The following is a 13,747-nucleotide window of genomic DNA, read 5'->3' on the forward strand; positions in this document are numbered from 1 at the left end:
AAGCAAAAAATTTTGTCTAGAAGTTGGAATAAAAAAATAAAACTTTTTCAGAAATCTTTGTTATTTGATGTAGAAACCAAGGCAATGTTTGAAGTGAACAGTTTAGCAGTTTTTATTCAATGCCTTCCAGAAATAGTAGTATCTATCTGTAAGCAGCACTGTCCTGGGGTCTCTGTGGTCTTCTCTGAAAGTCCTTCTTATCACAGGTCATGAAAATTTGTGATGGGAATTTAATAATACACTCAGAGTTTAAGAAATTAAGATTTCATCTTAGGCTTTCCTAGGGGGAAAAAGATTTTTAAAAAATTACTGCATACTTCAGCACATATGACCGTTAGGGAACTGGAAAATCACTAAAGAAGTAGAAAGAAAATCATTTTACTATATCCACCCAGGAAGGTTCTGTAAAAGATAGGGCAGAGCCAGGTTTTGATTGGTTTTCTACCCAAACTAACAAAAGCAAGAACTCAGCCACCTTTGATGGGCATGGAGGTTAGTATCCAATGCTTACGGTCCACATTGTTTTCCATGGACTTTGCAAAAGATAACACTGCATTTCATCCCAGGCAAGTCTTTTATCCCCTAAGCCCCTGCCTGACTAGCCTCTTCCAGAGGAAAGGACAGAAGACAGCATCTGTCAAGCTGCACTGTTTGAAATTGCTTGTAGTAGGTAATAGGTATTTTAGATATGTTATTGCTTTACTCCCTACAATTCTGCTTTGAGGTCAACACTACTATCTACAGGAAGCTGATAAGAAAGAAGGTCAGAGAGCAACGTAATTTGCCTAAATGAGGGTCACTTGGCTTGTGTATTGGAGCTGGGGTTCAAATAAGGTCTGACTCTGGGGCGCCTGGGTGGCTCAGTGGGTTAAAGCCTCTGCCTTTGGCTCAGGTCATGGTCCCAGAATCCTGGGATCGAACCTTGCATCGGGCTCTCTGCTCAGCGGGGAGCCTGCTTCCTCCTCTCTCTCTCTGCCTGCCTCTCTGCCTCCTTGTAATCTCTGCCTGTCAAATAAATAAATAAAATCTTTAAAAAAAAATAAGTAAGGTCTGACTCTGACAACAGTGGTCAGTTCATCAAAAAACAAAAGTTATAAAGACATTCCTGAAATGTTTCCTCGGAGGTTCAAAATTAAAAGTAATTCACGAAGGGTGTTCAGGTGGAAAAGGGATCCCCTCTTTCTGAAAGGAAGGGGGAAGATGGGGAAAGCTCAATGGAGAAGATCAAAATTAATTACTACAATGAAGACTAGAATCAACTTTGTACAACATACCATCGACCTGGGACAAAATAAAAGCAGTGATTTGCCTCTTAGTGAAGAATGGCAAGATGTAGTGTATAAATGCAATAGTATTTTGGAATAAAAAAGGAAATTTAGAAATTCAAGGGAACATAGACTGTTGATTTTTTAAAAATCTTGGAACTCTTCATTGTAAGCAGTGTTAGAACACTTTAATAGTGTCTAACAAATCAGACCAAAATTATGATTCTGGGACTTTATTTTTGGTTAGCTGTAGGAAATGAATGCATGAAATGAGTTTTCTGAGTTCATTTCCTGATGTGCAGAGGTCCTCAGATCTTACCTTTTCACCTTGAATGTTTGCTCTGCTCTCTAAAGGACTTAGAGGAATTCATTTGGCCAGTTAGTTTATTATCGATAGTTCCTTCTCTCTGAGATTTAGACCAAATACAAGGAAGAAATAATTTTTTGCATCATTGAGTGAGCTTATTATGTATGTAAATAATCAGCATCTTTTTTTTTTTTTTAAAGCAACATTCACTGAAAGTCAAACCTTCATTAGATCTCTGCATAATTGATCCAGGCCACTTAGTTGAGTAAAATGTGCTCAGTTAGTCACTCCAGAGGCAGTCTCTTTCACTTGGAACAGTCTAGAAGTGAGGTTAACTAGGTTTACCTCATATTACTCCTGGACTCTGCATGTACAGTGATAAAAAGTCACAAAAAACTATTACTGTCTTTTTGTTTTTTAAGGATTCAATACTTTTTCTTTCAAAAATTTTATTTCCTTTAAATCTATAGTAGGGATCTAAAACACACAGCTGTTAAATAATACAATTGTTATAAAAGTATCTCTCAAAATATGAAAGAGTTGTAAAGCACTAAGTAGCCAATTCTTAAATGTTGATCAAAGCATGCTTAAACAATTCTCAATGCCACAAGTGAAAAACTGTTAGGGGAAAAAAGTTAACTCTCAAATAGTAATACATTGCCTTTTTATTGTTTTGTTTTGCGTAATTGCTCTTCATTTTTAAAATTCCTTTTCCAGCTATTGTTTCACTTTTTAATCAACTGACTGTTGCCCAAGAAAGGTACGAAAGACTTGGTTCAGTGAACAGGCTAGATAGGAAAGAAGCTTTGAAACTTTAATCAATCTTAGATTAGTTACAATAATGGACAGGACCGGGCTGGGATTAGTGTCACTTGCCTTGGAGCAAAATTTAGGTGGGCATGAAAAAACTCAATAATGAAAATATTATTTTATTTAATTTAAAACTCTATTTATTTATTTGAGAATGAGAGAGAGAGAGAGAGAGAGTGTGCATGAAGTGGAGAGGGTCAGAGGGAAAGCAGGCTCCCCGCTGAGTAGGGAGCCCCATGTGAAGCTCTATCCCAGGGATAGAGCTGGGATCATGACCTGAGCGGAAGGCAGACGCTTAATGACTGAGTCACCCAAGCACCCCTGAAGTGAGATTTTGGTATTGGTTATACTTACATGCAAACCTCTTATCAGCAGTATGTTATATGGCTTTGAGTTCTGCTCAGTAGAGAAATGTATATATATTTTTCCCAGATCACAATAATAATTCACAATATAAATGATGAATCTCTTCCTATTGTTTTCTTAAGAGATCCAAAATCTGAAAGGAAATACTGTCTTTTCTACTTGCAGAAAAAAAAAAACACAATGTAAACCTTAAACTTGCACAATGTCATATCTCAGTTATATTTCAATTAAAAAATTAAGTTGTTGAAAAAAAATCCAAGAAAGCAAAAACAAAAACAAAAACAAAAAACAAGCCCAGAACACAAAACAAAACAAAAACCAAACTATAAACCTTATAAAATTATGTTTGTTAAAGAGGATAAAAATATGGTCATGTATTATTGATTTTACAGAGGTAATTTTGGAGAGTATAAAGCTGGCTTAGCGTGTCCTAAAACATAAAGTTATTAGAGGAAATATTATTGGTGTCCTGAGCACAGAACAGTTTGACCTGGATCTTGAAAGCCACACAGCCTAGTTTAAAAGTGATAGGTAGGGGCAAAGCTGGTATTATTGCTGCTCCAGAGGGAAAGAGAATTTTAGCAGTGTTTTGCTCTTGAAGTCCGTTGACTGAAATGGAAGAAGAGTCTGAGAAGGGGACTGTGAAAGCAAAGGCTCAGTCGCATTTTCTTTCAGTCTAGTTGTCTGGCATAATAGTAGGTCAAACGCCTGAATGTACAGCATTTGAAACTAGAAACTTCTAGAACTTCCTGACCCTTTCCGGGCATTCACAATAGAGGTGTCCATGCTGTGATTCCAGTGGAAGAGAGACGGTCCGCCGACTTAGGTCGGTGCGTCGCTTAATGAAAGGAGAGAAATCTCTGGCTTTCCTGTGTTTTTAAAGAAGTCTCTGAAAATACTGAGCTGGACACTGAGAGGTTGTTAACTTCCCAGACCAATCTGCGTCATGTTAAAAATACTCAGGTCTGCGTGGTTGGTTAACTGCAGGTGTTTGGCTGTGAGAGTTGAGGAAGCACAAACATGAGCCTGGAACATTGCGGGGACGTGACTGGTCCGCGATGATTTGAATGGAAGCTCAGAGAAAACATCATTCATGACCAATTTATTTCCTTTTCAGAAGTGTCTCTGGGATGCCAAACATCTGGATGAAAAGCAAGAAGGCTCAGACAGTCCCTGGCAAAGATGATTTTCCTCATCCACCCAGTCATTCACTTATTCAACAAGTATTTATTGGGTATTTATTGTAGACTTTCCTAAGAGCTTCGGCAGGGAGGAAGTTATGCACAGATCCTAATGTTATTACAGACCTTAGAAAGAAACTGGAGAGTGCCACAAGAGACATGTAAATAAAGTATTTCACCTGAGCAAACTACTTATACATAGCTGGGGCACTCAGAGCCACCTTCTGGGTAAGAGCTGAGATTTGAACAGAATGTTTTTATTCTAATTGGAGTTAGGCTATATAACAGACACTCTTTCGGTGGCGAAGTGTAGACAACACAAGTACAACCTGATTTAAGACCCTGGGGAGGGCAGAATCCATGAGAGCACGATGGTTCTCATTCAAGCCACACGACTGGAATGCAGTGGGAGCGTTTTCTGTAAGATTGAGAAGGCAAGAGGAGTGGCGTGCTCGCTCCAGAATGTGAGGAGAGATTGGCTTATAAAGCTGGCATTTATTTAAGCAATAGGCTAAGATGTGATGCTGTAAAGGCAGGTGCAACATTGTAAATGTCAGAAGAAAGAAGAAGTAGTGAGTAGGAAGCTCCTGCAGGAGGAGAGGCCAGGGAAGATAAAGGGCTTGGATTTTGATCATGACAGTGAAATTAGAAGGGGTGGGTCTATATTTTATGTGTGTGTGTGTGTGTGTGTGTGTGTGTGTGTGTGTATTCTATTTTAATCTTTGCATTTTCACATGTCTTCTTTTCTGTGTCTCTGTGAACAAAAATTTTAAGGCAAACCGCTTGTGGACTCCCAAGGAATGAACAAACCCAATACATGAATACACGCTCTTACCCTCCTCTGTAAGTAAATCCTGAAGACACACCATAATCACTTTCAGAAAGAACCAACTTTGGTCAAATGTTTTAATTTTTTTCTCCACGCATCTGATCCTTATAAATCCAGAGAACTAATTAAGTGTTTCTCCTCTAATTAAAAAAAAGGAGATAAAAAAATATATACTTTAAGGACAATTTAATTATTTTTGGATTACCAAAAAAACCCCTACACATGGGTTGTTTTGTAAAAACTGGAAAGAAAAAACTCGGGCCTTTTGTCTTAAGAATAGGAAGTTTTATTTGCCAAGTATAAGGGAGTGTAGATGCCAAAAGTTTCAAGTTTCACTTAAAATTAAGTTACAACTCATATTTGAGGAAATTTGTCAAAAAACTGGCAAAATGTCATCATTGGGGAGAAAAAAATCAGCTTCTAACTGATGGAATTCTGGTACCTAACAAAATAACCAAAAGGATGGAGACCTGGTCCTTCAAGACTAACAGCTAAGCCATCATGAATTTCTGGAAAAAACAAACAAATAAAAAAACACAAAAAAACTACTTGCAAATGGGGGGAAATAATTTTTTAAATATGACCTTTCCTCACAACTATATAATCATAACCACATAGCTTAAATTTCTTAACTGTCAGATGCTTTGGTAAGGGCTTTGTAAACGTAAATCAATGTAATCCTATCAACAGCAGTAGAAGGTAGGTGTATTGTTACTTAAAATTATTTCACTGATGAGCTCGGAGCAAGAGAGACGTTAAGTAACTTCTCCCGGTTTATATAGCCAGCAAGAAGTGGGTCTGGGATTTGAACCTTGGGATCTGATGACAAGAGCCAGGCTTTCATCTGGTTATTATGACGTGAACCACTAGAATACAAATGTATGTTTTCTGGAAAGAGCATGAGTAGTAATGATGGGTTAACCTCTCTCTGATGAAAAGGATTTTTGGCATTCCTTTGGTTCAATGCGGAAAGTTCAGTAGATTAAATTATGGGAAAGTTTCTTAATTCTAATTTATTGCCTTTATACCTATACTACTTAATCTTTTCTACGTCTCCGACTGCTTCAATTAAACAAAAGCTAAGGATATTCTTTCCGACTGCTTCAATTAAACAAAAGCTAAGGATATTCTCCATGCACAGAGACCCCTGCTTAGAGCTTCTGAAGATTTATGGGTCCCAATTAACTTAGAAGGTTAAAGCCTCATCTTTCCCTATAATATCACCTTCTTCGAAAATTAAATTTTGGTTAATTACCAGGCTGGAAGAGTCCACTGACCCTGCCACAAACTTCACTTATTTACTAGATGTGTTACTTATTAGATCAGTAAAACTGTAATGCTTAATTACTCTCGCTTTTTTCTAGATACAAAAAGAATTCATTGACTTGAGCAGGTCTTCATGTAGCGAGTTGATGTTTGAATCAAACTGGGTAATTTCATACGCCACTTGAAAAGTTGACCTGAATTTCAGTGATGCATTTGAAATTTGACTGTGTAAATGTCTGAGTCCGAGTAGCCAGGAGCTCTCAAACTCCAAAAGATATTAAACGCACGACTTGAAAAAGGTCTACCTTGTGTCACTAAGCCCTTGCTTAGTCTAGTTCTGTCCTGTGAGTTGGCAATGCAATCCAGCACTCCCTTGGCTGTGATGCCAAATCCCAGAATTGAAGAGCTATCAGCTTGACAAGATACTGTTAATTTCCCTTTCTCCATCAAGCGGGGGTAGTTAAGCCTGACTTCTGATATAGAATTGTGACCTTCCTAAATTGATACTGTCTTTCTGACATCAGGTCTTTCTTTTTTTTTTTTTTTTTTTAAGATTATTTATTTATTTATTTGACAGAGAGAAATCACAAGTAGATGGAGAGGCAGGCAGAGAGAGAGAGAGAGAGAGGAAACAGGCTCCCTGCTGAGCAGAGAGCCCGATGCAGGACTCGATCCCAGGACCCCGAGATCATGACCTGAGCCGAAGGCAGTGGCTTAACCCACTGAGCCACCCAGGTGCCCAGGTCTTTCTGACACCAGAAAAACCCAGCGTTGTTTTTGATTTTTCTCACTACATCCCAGGAGGATTACCAGTTCCTGCATCTGGCACACTCTCTTTGTTCCTCACCCTCCACTCTTGGTCATCCCTCATAGACGGGTGACCTCTAACTAATCATGAATCCATTCTCTCCATGACATGGTAATTAACAGCCAGGTCTTCCTCAGTGAGAGTCTGGGGGAGGAGCCACCATTAGCTTTGTCTTCACATATCCCTCACTCCTATTGCTCTATGTCTCAGTTTCATCTTCTGCAAAATGAGGACAAAACCATAGTGACCCATAGGTCTAGTAGTGAGGACCAAACGAGTTAATGCATATGAAAAATGTAGAACTGGGCCTTGCCTCTATCAGAATGTGGGCAGTGGTTGTCGCTAACAGAACTGGTAGTGTTTTTATTGCCCTGGCTTGAGCTCCGTCAAGAATGACGTGTGGCCAGTTTCCAGCTACAGTTAATGGAAGACTATGGTTAATAATAGCCAGTTTGAGAGGAAAGACTGAAACATATTTATTCAATAATTTTTGTGATATCCATGATATGCCGGGCACTCTGTTGGATGATGACAACTCCCGTGACTAATAAAGTCAGAGGAGCTGCGTTTAAAAATAAATAAATAAATAACTGAGAGTGTCACAAAAATATATCCAGAATATAATGTAATGCTTGCCTAGAAACTTGGTCAGTGGAGTGAATCGTATTTTCTTGTCTACCATGTCTGAAGCATCCCCTCCCCAGCAGAGCTCCTGCCCTTGTAACTGACAACACTTCCTCTGTGTTCTCTCCTCTGTTCTTTCTTGCCTGAGTTTCCCATGGATGACCGCAGTGCCTCCCTTGTTCAGAGCCATTTAATCATTTCTCAGACACAGTGAACAGCGACGCTTTGCTCCTCGGACCTTATTCATCACAGTTCTTGACTCTCCTATTGCTTCTATAAGTTGACTCAGTCAACTAATGGATTGGTTTGCTGTCTGAGTTGTGTTGGGTATTGAGGTAAAAAAGTGAATATTAAGCTGTTTTTGTCCTTTGAGGAACTTTAAAATTCCATGTGGAGGAGACAGATCCCAAAGCAAGACATCACATTCTGTTACAGGGAGTCTGTGTCCACAGGGTACCGAGCCACCCAGTGACAATACAGCTTTTCCTCCACCACCACCCCCCCCCGTTTCTCATTACAGCATGTACCACCCATTATGTGAAAACATGGTGTTCCTGACTCACAGTTTGTAGGAGTTGTACTCTGCGTTTTATATTCTGTTTTTTCCAGTACTGGTAATGGGATTGTACTGAATCATTTATTTACACTTTCTTGGCCAGTTTATTTTGACATATGCCATGTATTTACTGATGGAGGAAACACATGTAGTTTGTGAGTGTGGTGCAATGTTTTTCCTTTGGAAATAGAAACGAGAGACATCATGTAAGTTTTACCAGCTGAATAGTTACCTTGATGTCTTTCAGTGGGTCCCAAGTAGTTCTGCATTATCCCTTCTGGGTGTGTACATGTGCACACATACATGTCGTGGAGGATGGGGAGAACGTGATAATCTACACAGTGTACCTATTTGAATAGTATTGGGCAAAGGAAAACAAATTGCACATCACTAATTTGGATCCTTTTCAATGTTTATTACCACATTTATTTCTCTGGACTAAGCATCTATATTTTCATCAATCCTTAGTGTTTACTATAAGATAATTTCTTGTTTCAGGCAGTTTTAAATCAATCTGGATCTAGGTTCAGTGACTATTTCATATAGTGCAGGAATTGCTTTCACTTTATTGATTTTGCTCTGCTCACCTAGTTCTGGAAAACCTTTTTTTCTTCTGTATCCATACTGTGCCCGCAATTCTACCTGAGCAAGCAGCCCCACCGCAAGGCAGGGGTTTCCTCACAGTGCTCCTGATGGGTCCTTCACCCTCCCCCGAACCGTCTCTGCCCTTTTATTCTTGTCCATTTTGTTCACACTGTTTCTTCTGTCTGGAATATCCTCTCTCTTCCCTTTTCTCTGCCTAGAAAACTTCTCATCTTTCAAGGCCCATCTCAGATTTGGCCCACTTGAGAGGTCTTCTCCACCCTTCCCACACAGTGTGGGGGTTCCTGCCTGAGTTTCCGCTGCACTCTATACCAACCTTGGATGTGTGTAACCCCCATATCTCAGTACTTTAATGACTAATTTCTGTTTGATTTATTTTTTAAGTCAAAAAATTTGAACTCCATTTGGGTAGGAAACTTCAAGTCATTGACATTTTCCTTATACCCAATACAGTGCCTGACATATACAAGACTCTCAGCTCTGAACCAAATGAATGAACTTCATAGTAATTTTTAAAGAACTATCAAGAAGAGTATTATGTGGCTCTTTCCTCAAAACTACACTCAACTGTGTCAAACATTGATGAGTCCTTCTTTGGGCTCCCACATTCTTCTGTAATATTGATCTCCATCTTTCTTTCATGTATTTGCTTTTAGTACTGCAAAGCATTAGCACTTGATGTGTTTATAGTTGCCTGGAAGTTTGGTGTATTAATATTTTAAGTACTTTTGTGTTTAATAGCCTCTCTTTCTCTAAACTAGACGCATCAGGGAGATAATGCTGAATGCCTTCTCAGTGCTCCTGTCTCTGAAAGGCTCTAGCTATTCAATCGTTTTTGGAACTCTTTTAAAAGCAGAAGTGGCTTTTTTAATTCTATCTATTAATTTAAGGGATGATTTTGAATCATGTTTTCCTGACCTAGTGGTTCCACATCTTGATTTTTTTGTCACCCAAATTCATGAATAAAGATCAGGACACTTAATTTTTCTCAGTCATCCTAACTTGTCATGATCTTCTTTTTCCAGTCAGAGCAAGATTTTTCTCCCAAGTTGTGATTCTCACTCTACCAACTCCTCCCTCGTGATGGAAGAAACTTCTATACATTGAAGGGGCTTTATGTATTCTGTTATTATTTTTAAAGCTAGATCTTGTCAGATGCCTGCTTTTTGTTCACAAAGAAGCCCTGCCATTTTCTTCTGACTATAATGGGGGTGCAAAATGATCCTCCAACCAAAAACATTAAAAAAACCTTTTTTTACATATGCTGATAGAGAATGTGGTCTCAAAAAGATTTCCTTTTGTGATAGATCAAACTCTAATTCATGAATTTCTAAAATTATTCCTTCTTGCTGTAGACATGAATTTCTAAAGGGAGTGTGTGTGTGTGTGTGTGTGTGTGTGTGTGTAGACATTAATTATTGACAGAGTGGGGAGTAGAACAAATCATGGAAAAATTCCTTTTAAGAATAATTTATAAACTAGAATTTAAATATTTGGAAGAAAATTAAAAAAAAATTATATAACCATGTCTCCTTCCTTTTCCTAATCTTGTTTCATTATTATTTTAATGGTTTCTGCTTTTACTACTAATGCATGAATGTGCCTTTACTAAATTATCTTTTCACTTGAAAAATAAAAGCTGTGAAATACAAACACACTTTCAAGTAATAATAATAAGCTAATAATTATTGAACACTTATCATGTAACAGACACTCTAAGTAGGGATTTTCTCATTTTGGTCATGAATTATAATCAAAATGGAAACACTAGATGAAATAATTAAAAGCAAAGTAGAAGCAATACATTTATAAGGCATAGACATACTCTGAAAATGTCTTTTGTCTTAATATAAGCAAAGCTCTTAGTCTGTATTTGATCTTCAGTCACCACAGACAAATTAATCTCCCTCTCTTTTCTTGCCTTCAATTTAGACACAGAACATTAAAAAAATATTTAGGATTTTTGGGATACCATGTCAATCAGACTTTCTTGGTACCCCATAGACACTTAGGGAGGTTGTGAATAGTCAAAAGAAATCAGACCTAGAGAAACAAGGACTCATTTACTCACGCTATTTGTTAACTATTTTAACCCTGAAAACAGTATTTTTTTAAATTTTGAGTTTCCTAATTTCTAGTATAGCTAACATACAGTTGTATACTAGTTTTAGGTATATAATACCGTGATTCAATAATTATATTTATTTTTCAGTGCTCATAATGATAAGTATACAATTAATCCCATTCAACTATTTCACCAATTTTCCCACCCATCTGCCCTCTGGTAACCACCAGTTTGTCCACTGTAGTTAAGAGTCTGGTTTTTTTATTTGTCTCTTTTCCTCTTGTTCATGTGTTTTACTTCTTAAATTCCACACATAAATGAAATCATATGGTTTTTGTCTTTCTGACTGATTTCACTTAGCGTTATACCTTCTATATCCAACCATGTTGCTGCAAATGGCAAGATTTTGGTATTTTTATGGCTGAGTAATATTCCGTTGTGTATAAATACCACTTCTTTATCTATTCATCTATCAATGGGACACTGGGATTGCTTCCATGCTTTGGCTATTGTGAATAATGCTGCAATAAACATAGGGGTACTTATATCTTTCTGAATTAGTATTTTTGTATCCTTTGGGTAAATACCAGTAGTGAAATTACTGGATCATACGGTAATTCTTTTTTAATTTTTTGAAGGAACACCATACTGTTTTCCATAGTAGATGCACCAGTTTGCATTCCCACAACAGTTCATTAGGATTCCTTTTTCTCCACATCCTCACCAACACTAACTGTTTCTTGTATTTTTGATTTTAGCCATTCTGACAGTTGTGAGGTGATGCCTCATTTTAGTTTTGATTTGCATATCCCTGATGATGAGTGATGTTGAACATCTTTTCATGTGTCAAAATAGGCAGTATTAAGTTAGTACTTTGCTATTTCAGTCAGTCTAATTAGCAAGTTCATTATTTTTAAGCTTTTGGTGGTAACCAATAGTAAAAGAAGAAACAAAGAGAGGCAAAAATGTCTTCTCTCAAGGAATCTGAGATACTGAAGTGATCTTATACTTCTGAGGCAAAGTGACTTTACAGAGTTGGAAGTGAAACCCAGGAAGAGGCAATATCCTGCCAAAAGTTACAGAACCAGTTAGCAGTGGGTGAGGCTGAAACCCATGTCTTCTGTCTCCTGTGCAACTGTCTGGACCACATACAATATCTTTTTCTAGAATTTCTCTTTTTCCTTTTGACTTCCTTATGACAATTATTTTATTTTATTTTTGCAACAACATGATACATTTTATTATTTTTTCTTCCACTTCAAGTTTGTATTGTTGGTTTCCCTATGCCTTCCCGCCTTTTGCCTTCTCTTGGTTTATAAAAATTCTCATTTTCCCTTAAGAATTGCTTGGTTTTTACTATGTTACTGACTTTGATTTACCTCTTACTTTTTCTATTTTCAATCAGAGACTCTGAGAAGGGGTTAGAAACTTTGAGATGTTGAACGTCAGTTGTCCAAATCAAATTCAGCCAAAATAACAACAGCCAAAAGCCAATAATGAAGAAAAATGCTCTTCAGCCAAGTATGTTCATCTTAGGTTTGTATTTACTATTTTTTTTAGTGGTACAGCTGTTGCAGCTGAATCCTGTATGTTGAAATTTGGATGGTTTTCATTCTGGAAGACAGTGATAAATCTGAGAGTAGAATAGTTATTCCAATAAAAATGTTTTTTAAAAAGTATTATTTACATAGGAGAGAAAATAAATATAAAATTATGGGTTATTTATTGCTTTTATTTCACAATTTAGCAGTTAATTCCCACACAATCTTGTATTTATTCGCTGGCTACTTTATGTTGGTTCTGTGTTTTGCAAGTAGAGTGCCATAAGACACTACTGTGCTCAGTTTATATGCTAACTTTAAGGTTTAAAGGTACCGGTATTGTGTGTGGGCATGTAAAAAAAGACATACATCTGTTCAAATAAACTCCACTTTCTGTCTTGTCTAAATCACTTGTCAGGATCAAGTTCAAATAAGAGGGCAGAGACCGACCCATATGCCCCCTTGACTGAAGAAGTAGAAAGTGTTTCTATACACAAGAACTGAGAAATGGTAAGATTCCCTTTATCTTTCTCTGATTTCCCCATGGCGATCTCTTCTGACCTTCACCAGTGACCTGCACACGTGAGGCCCATGATGTAACACAGAGAGGTAGAACTAGGAGAAGGATAAAGGGAGGTTTGGGGGGGTCCCATTATGAGCACTGGCACTCGGTGTTTTAGTACCTATCCCCATCACCATTAAAATGCAACGGTTTGTTCAAGCTGCCTTGGGAAAATTTCAAAAACACAAAGCATGTAAAAGGCATTTAAAACCCTTCAGCTGGGTATGCATGTGTATTTAGTTAGTTAGGCCCAAAGAGGATTAAAGAAACCCAGGGAATGTTCACTCATCCTATCCAACTTTGCCATTTTGCAGCAAAGTGTCATTTCTGATCACTGGTTTAGTTAAACATGTGCACAGAACACACAGTTGTTGTCCAGGTTGATCTGAACAACATTTCCCCAAATTTCTGGCAGGAGTTACGACCAGAGAACAACATCCATGAGAAATTATACTTGGCCTACAACATGTTCAGTGCACAAAGGAATCCAGGCAGTGGGTTTAGCAAAAATGAGGGAGTGGCTGTGAAAGAAAGGTCACATAATCACCTCTCCTTTGTATTCCTTTCAATGACGATTTTAACAGGAATTTTTGTTTCCTAACTACCTGCCCTTAATAATGTCTTCTCCCCTCTTAATTGTTCATTCAAGCCTATACTACAGCTGAGTTAAAGAATGAATACTGAAGCATCTGAAAATGGATTTTAAATGGTAAAGTAAATAAAGAACAGTACATTGCCTATTACTCCAGTCCACATTGGTTTCTCCCTTCCGTGTCCTCTGTAATATTTTAATCTGTCCCACTATATCAATACTGATTGTCTGCTCTATTGTATTTATGCCAGTTCAAAAGAGAGAAGAGTATATAATCAAATAAGGTAGTGTTCATGGTTATGCTTTGTAAACTACCGAGTACTGTGTTGCGTATTTCAACTTATTTCATCTGTTACTTCTGGTTCTCAGTTT

General features: G+C 37.6%; 1 long non-coding RNA gene across 1 annotated transcript; it reads left to right on the forward strand.

Moving 5' to 3' along the window:
* The first annotated feature begins 4,264 nt into the window (after window positions 1-4,264).
* Window positions 4,265-13,508, forward strand: LOC132010130 (uncharacterized). Its single transcript, XR_009402170.1, has 4 exons — window positions 4,265-4,393; window positions 12,086-12,216; window positions 12,640-12,731; window positions 13,433-13,508. It is a non-coding gene; the product is annotated as an uncharacterized LOC132010130 (long non-coding RNA).
* The last annotated feature ends 239 nt before the right edge of the window (window positions 13,509-13,747 follow it).

This window comes from Mustela nigripes, chromosome 2, assembly GCF_022355385.1.
Source record: "Mustela nigripes isolate SB6536 chromosome 2, MUSNIG.SB6536, whole genome shotgun sequence".
Lineage (NCBI taxonomy): Eukaryota > Metazoa > Chordata > Mammalia > Carnivora > Mustelidae > Mustela > Mustela nigripes.